Source organism: Chrysochloris asiatica, unplaced genomic scaffold (genome assembly GCF_000296735.1).
Source record: "Chrysochloris asiatica unplaced genomic scaffold, ChrAsi1.0 scaffold00228, whole genome shotgun sequence".
NCBI lineage: Eukaryota > Metazoa > Chordata > Mammalia > Afrosoricida > Chrysochloridae > Chrysochloris > Chrysochloris asiatica.
Window position 1 is genome coordinate 1,824,800 of NW_006408746.1, and position 6,034 is coordinate 1,830,833.

The window sequence follows — 6,034 nt, forward strand, 5'->3', positions numbered from 1 at the left end:
AAAATTTCTACATTTACAATCGTGACATTGCAATTAGTCATGATAACAATTACTCACTATTGAATCATAAGAATCTTATCCCCATCTCTTTTTACCAGACCCATCTAGACAATCTAATTGCTATTATTATATGGTTTCCAATTTTCCAATTTTTTTGTCAGATCATTTTTGTAGCAGGTAGTGTTTTTTGAGTTCTTCTAAAAGTTTTTTGATGTTGTTCTTGTTGACCTTTCTCTCAATCCATTGACGGTATCTAAATAGCATTCTTTTTAAAATTCCTTTTCAAGTCGTTCTGATACCATTTCTGGTATTACATTTACTGATCCCATATTTTGATTACTTATTTGAGTCACTTGTTTTTGTTTCTTTGTGTACCCTAAAATTATCTGCTTTCTCTGAGATATTGTGATGCTGATGTGTGTATATTTAATTGATGATTATATGTTGATGTGTTTGTTCTTAGGCACTCACCACCTGTCTCCTGGTGGGTGTGGCAGAGACTGAAGTGTGAACACAATTCTCTGCTGTTTGTGTAGTTAGTTCAGTGCAGGTTCACATGCCTCCAGAAGCAGGGGTAGCATTTCTAGCACCCAATCTCAGGCAGAGCCAAGGCTATATAGGAGGTTGTACCACTGATCACTGGGTTGGTAATGGTGGGATTGGTCACACCCCCAGATACCAGATGGACTAGGGAACCAGGAGAACTGCAATACCACTCCCCTTTCCTCCCTCACCCCCTTCCCCTCTTCCCCCACCTCTAATCTCCAGTCATGTCCTGTGTTTTGCAGGCCAGTGAATTGGAAGCCAGTTGAAAAAGCTCAACATGGCTGTGCTGCTCCATGCCTGCTGACAGCCCACCTGTTTTTCTTCTTTCTCACTGAATCTGTTTTCTTCTTCCAGACAGTATTCAGTCCACCTCTATGCCCTATGCCATTGATACTCAGGGTTCCAAGATCATCATCTGTATCTCTTTCTCTCTGTCACCCATGTCTTTGATACATTGTACGTCTGCCAACTCTGCTGTCTGCCCCAGAAATTTTTTTTTTTTCTTTTCTTTTCAGACCATTTGAATCATTAACAGACATATGTAAATTACTAAATTTCCTAAGAACAAATCATTCTCTTTTATCATCAAACAAGTATCAAAATCAAGAGATTAACACTGACCCAGTACTGTAATTTACAAACTGTATTCATATTTTCCCTATTGTCCCTATAGTGTTCTATGGCAGGTCTACATCATCTTATAGAGTTGCTAAGAGTTAGAATAGACTGCAGTGGGTTTGGTGGTTATAGCAAAAGAATAGCAAAAATAATAGAAATTAAGAAAGAAAAAGAACTGTCAGAGTTAGTTTTGGGATCATACTTTGCATTTAGTTGTTACGTTTCTGTAGTTTTCTTTAAGCTGGGATAGTTAACGGTAATGTTGCTCCACATAAAACAACAGGTTTTAGATGGATCAAGTGTTTTAAGGAAGGTCAGCAAAACATCAAAAAAGAAATCCAAGGCAGAAAAGTCAGCTCAGAAGTTAATGACATTTGTTTCCTGGAATTCCAAAGAGGTAATCTTGACAGATTTTCTCAGAAGACGCAGGATGATCATGGGGACCAATTAAGAAGAAGTTTGCAGAAAATTGTTAACACATTTGTGAGAAAAAGACCAAGAAAATTATGCCAAGGATTTTTTTTTCTATTGTGATAATGCATCTGATCATTATTCTAGGCTACTAAGGGCTGTGTTAGGAGGATTTCATAAGGAACTCTTACCCCATCTACTCTGCAGTTCAGATCTTGCCTCTTCATGTTTCTTTTTATTCCTAAAGATAAAAGAACATTTAAAAGGAACATAATTTGTGCCCCTTGAGGATATCAAAGCTGTTGTTTTGACATGCTATAAATCAAAGAGCACAGAATTCTTCTGGGAAGGATTAGATAGAAACACAACCTTCAGGCATGTGTAGACCTAGATGAAAGATATGTTGAGAAACAATAGCTTCTCATTTTGATAATTTTGTTTAATAAAGGTTTCTGTGTTTTTAGCAGTACTTTTTGACTTACCCTCATATCTCAAGATTATCACTGATCCTCAACTTTCCCAGTGACATTCTCATCAAATAACCACCCCCCAATTAAATGCTGTAAAATATAACTGAAATGTTTATAGACTCTTTCAGAGCCTAATGATTATATAAATGTTGTGTTGTTGAGTCAGATCCAACTCAACAACTCTATATAGATTTTCCAAGGCTGGAAATCTTTGCAGGAGCAGAAAGCCTCATCTTTCTCCCACAGAGTGGCTGGTGGGATCAAGCTGCTGACCTTGTGGTTTGTAACCATTGCTTATCCTACAGAGCCACTGTACTCCTGATTATATAAATATCAGGCTAAAATCATTCTTAAAACATCAAAATAATTCCTACCACTAAAAGAAGATTAATATCGGTTTCTTTATTTTTTTTGCAATAAAATTATCTGTGGGCTTACAGGCATCAAGGTGATAGTGGTGAATGATGGTACTCCCATCTGAACTGTGTTGACTGTAGTTTAATCCACAGTGGAATTGGAAGTGTAATTCTTTTTCCCCAAACTTCTGCATTCTTGCGAAGGACCATCCCTTTCTTGGACATCTGTTATTTTTAGCACTAGTTATAAGCTCTCCAAACATAAAAGTTGTATCACTCTACGAGAATCGTGGCTACCACTCAGCATGTAAAAAACATCCAGGTGAGTGAGAGGGCTAGTGGACTGCTAAGAACCTTCATTAACTAAGAAACACTATTACAACTATACCACTAATATGTGTGGCCCAATTTTATCCCTGAGTAAATTTAGTACATATAGCGAACTTTTAGGGTTACTTGTGAAAAATTATAACCATTAATGTTAAATCTATTAAATGTCAAAGGCTTGTTTTCCTTGAGTCTTTCCTTTTCAGTCTCGTCCTGTTTCCCTCCTTCCTTCTTTCCCTCTTTCTTTTATACAAATAATACATGAAAACATATCATATACAAGGGAACTTCAAAAGTTCATTGAAAAATGGAAATGAAAGATAAAGAAATTTTTCCAAGAACTTTTTGAAGCCCTCCTTAAGTGCCACTGAGAATAAATACAGGGTGCCTTTGCTTTTCCTACTGCATTTCAAGTTCCTCACATAGTGCCTGATACCAATAATAGAAATCAACAATGAAGTGAGTTAATGAAGAATGAAAAGTAAAAGGTCCTGTCTTTTCATTCTTTCCCCTCTCTTGGCAAACCGTTATCTTCAAGTTCTTTATTTTAGTTTAGTTGGCAAAATCCTCTTCTATGGAAATTTGTAGTGATTTCATTTTCTCTTTGGAGCAGGGCCTACTTAAACAGAATGTAGTCATATTCTGGGCCTTCTAGTGCATACACAATTTTAGTTTTACCCTTGCATACTTTTTTTTTGCCAAAATAACATTTTATTTTGAAAGTCATTTGAAAGACACTGAAATGTATGAAGACTTAAGATACAGTGGTGTGTCAAACCCAAGTTCACACTCCTCCTACCTCACAGTGGTCTCTGTCACCCCCTAACTTGCCTTCTTTGGTAACTCCTGGTTTTAGCTTCAAGAAGAGCTTTTTTCCCATAAGCCATTGTCATTTTTTTTTTTTTTTTTCGTACAGTAGAGCTTTGTTTCCAGGAAACAACTTGCTAGTTGGAGATGGGTATTTTTTTAAAAACATCAAGGTTGATCTGATATGTTCAACAAAGTGTGGGGGCTCAGCCAGAGGTAATGTGGAAAGGTTCTCTAGTATTTACTTATCATCTTGCTGCAACCAGAAAGCCACATATGTAAATGGCATCCAGGAGTATGGTCCTATGTGATGTTTTGTCTTTGCATTGTAAATGCTAATCATCGGTCCTTGTGTCAGGATGCACAGCACACAGCTCTTCCTCTAGGCCTTGGTCCTGAAAGGAGGCTCTGTAAATCTCGGCAGTTTTAACGTTGACAGCGATGCCATAAATGATTGGAAAATGGTTTTCATTCTCTTCCCAGTCATTTAATTCTGTCACACACAGCGTTACTTAAGTGAATGTCCTCTTTCTGTCGGTCAAATTCACTGAGAAGTTGGTCAGTGAGTTTCTGTGACAGCTGCCTGTCGTCACTGAAGCCGCCCACAAGGTGCACTTCTAGCCTTCCACACTGAGTGTGATCAGAAAAGGACTTTATGGCGTTCATGATCAAGGGGACCTCGGCTTTGTTGTTGGTTCCGTCACAATGTGTCAAGCATGTAGCCCCATTACCTCCAGAGTTGGGTGGGCTTGGACAAGGTCCCTGCAGACTGTGGCAGCCACACTCACGGCCCCTCCACAAGCAGCGGCATTGCAGAGGCTGCGGTCCAGGAGACAGTCTCTTGCATACTCTTAAAGCAAGTTATGTGATTATAGTTTCTTCACTGTAGCAAGAGAAAACATGCGTATAAGGCGGAAACAAGAAGAATAGAATTAGGCCTCCTGACCCTCTTATATATGAGGATGTTAAAACTTTATAAAATGTAACTGACATATTCATACTACAAAAACCCTGTGGTGATCATGTCGGTCTTCCCCTGGCTTCACAAGGGAGAAAAAGGATCAAACTCAAAATCTGCCCAAAGCTGATTCCTCTAAATGTTTCCACTCTACAACCTTCTTTACCCTATTCTGACACCTACCATCCCTCCCACAGCACTCTCTGCTTCACATCTTGGCATCATAATCCATTGCAATGGCCACCTACAACTCATATAATTATGGGGCTTGTTAGGGAAGTGAACAGAGTGCAATTCAGGATAAAAACAGCTCAGGACACAACAGTTCTTCACTCAGAAAAGCCTCTTGGCTGCCATACTGCAGACATGCCTCACTCTTATCTTCAGTCTCTCAGGCCTCTGCCCTGCTCTGGCAAGTGTTACAAAACTCTTATTTAATCTACGAATGCCCAAAGGCACATTCTTCAGGCCAGTCTCTTGCCTGTAGGCACTCAACTTTATTCAGTTCATAGGCCTAGAGCTTGAAGCTGCTGTGTTTCTTCAAGCCACCATCTCTGCCATGTCATTGTTTCTCTAGGTAGGGATCTCACATGTCACTCATAGTCTTCCTTCTTGATGGTCTTGGGGTCTTCTTTCTATGCTTCTGAGATGGCTCCTTTTAAGCCTATCTGGATGGCAAAGCTAACTAATTCTAGCCTAAGAGTCCTGTGTACCTTATTTGCATGGTCCCACCCAATCACTTGGTGGGAATTAAGAAGACTTTGGATAGAAAAGCCCTATCAAGTCATCAAGGCACCTCATATACCCATTGCTCTCTGATGGATTCCTACTCATGGAGGCCTTGTAAGACAGAGTAAGACTGCCCACAGGGTTTCCAAGACTAAATCTTTACACAAAGCAGACTGCTTAATCTTTTCTCTGTGGAACAGTTAGTGGGTTCGAACTGCCAACCTTTCAGTGAGGAATAACGTGCTTAATGACTGTGCCACTGGGCTCTGTAACTTTGGTTTAAATATAGCGTTATGTATAAAGTATTGAAGGTAAAATTTTAACAGTTTTCCCAGTTGTCCGTCTGTTGCTGGGACACTTAGTCCTTCTCTCAGAAACAGTTTGCTAAGGAAAAAGAAGCTTATTTTAATGTTTTTTACACCAATTAGGATAATTAGAGAAATATATATTTTATAAATAAATTGTAATATGGAACAAACCAATTTTTCAAACCCATTTTGACTGTCTTGCTTATGTTGTTGTTAATTGCTGTTGAATCAGTTCTGACCCATAGCTAACCTGTGTATGATTCCTGAGAAGTAGTTGGTGGGTTTGAACAGCCAACCTTGGTTTCAATCTAGCCTTGCGGTCCGGTCCAGTGCATTATCCTGCAGCTCCACATGATAAAACCTTTGAATTCAGGTATTTGAAAAGTGACTAGATTAAAGGATATATTATATATTCCCTCCATGAACCAAACCAACATAGAACTGTTTTGAAATTTGGTTTTCCTTCTTTCTTTGTTGACTATGGAATTTTCATTTGAATCTAAA

General features: G+C 38.8%; 1 protein-coding gene and 1 pseudogene across 1 annotated transcript in view; one reads left to right on the forward strand and one right to left on the reverse strand.

The window, feature by feature from the left end:
- Positions 1–6,034, forward strand: part of HSD17B4 (hydroxysteroid (17-beta) dehydrogenase 4) — a 116,042-nt gene that overhangs the window by 91,042 nt on the left and 18,966 nt on the right. The gene's annotated exons all lie outside the window — the stretch shown is intronic.
- LOC102840397 lies at positions 3,587–4,258 on the reverse strand (annotated as a pseudogene).